Source organism: Arachis ipaensis, chromosome B9, assembly GCF_059453495.1.
Source record: "Arachis ipaensis isolate K30076 ecotype BB chromosome B9, ASM5945349v1, whole genome shotgun sequence".
In the NCBI taxonomy this organism is placed as follows: domain Eukaryota; kingdom Viridiplantae; phylum Streptophyta; class Magnoliopsida; order Fabales; family Fabaceae; genus Arachis; species Arachis ipaensis.
In genome coordinates, this window is record NC_142444.1 from 159,837,829 (window position 1) to 159,838,762 (window position 934).

Below are 934 nucleotides of genomic sequence, written 5' to 3' on the forward strand. Positions count from 1 at the left end.
AGTAATTCGTGTAGTATATATAATAATAATAATAATAATTAAGCAACAAATTTTTAATATTTTATAAAGTTTGAAATTAAAGCAAAATTTGTGGATCTTCTTGAATTTTGACTTTTAATAACACTACCATTACATCCTATATGTAAGTAATATCGTAATGAAAAAAAAAAGATGTAGTAGAAAAAAAATAGTGATATAACTTTGTTTAGGTTAAAATTAATAAATTTTGATTTTGAGCATATAACTTTGTTTAGGTTAACAAATACATACATTTTAATTTTGATTATATATACATATATATATATATTCTAGCAAAATGTAATAATGTAAGAAAAAAAATTTAGAATAGAAAAGAATAAGAGAGATTTTGAGAAGAATTAAAGGAGAGAGATAATTTTATTGAAAAAAAAAATTAATAAACAAAGATACAATTACTAATTTTTTGTTTGTCAATTACATTTCTATTAAAATTAGTAGTATCAAAAAATATTTCAAATTTAATATTATCAAGAAAAAATAAAAAAAATTATATAAGGACTAATGTGATTAATTTTTAAAATTTTAGAGATGAAAATGACTTACGTCTGAACTTTCAAGGACTATTTTGATTATGAACCTTGCAGGACAATTCCTACCACTGACCATCTTCCTCTTACTCTTAATGCCACAAAAAGCTCTAAGTTGACCATCCGTCTCCAGTAGCCCATATTCATGTGGAATTAGAAAGCTAAGGGATATGAATTTTACCCACTTGAATGTTGTGAAGGATGATGGCAACTTAGGGGGAGGGGTCTCCAATAACTTTGGCAAGGTGATTTCTAGCTCCATTCCCTTGGGTTCTTCCTTGATAATTTCCACCTCTTTGCAAGCTTCTTCAATATCAACCTCTTCCTCTTGGTGGCTTTCTTCCAATTCAATCTCTTCTTCATTGTTC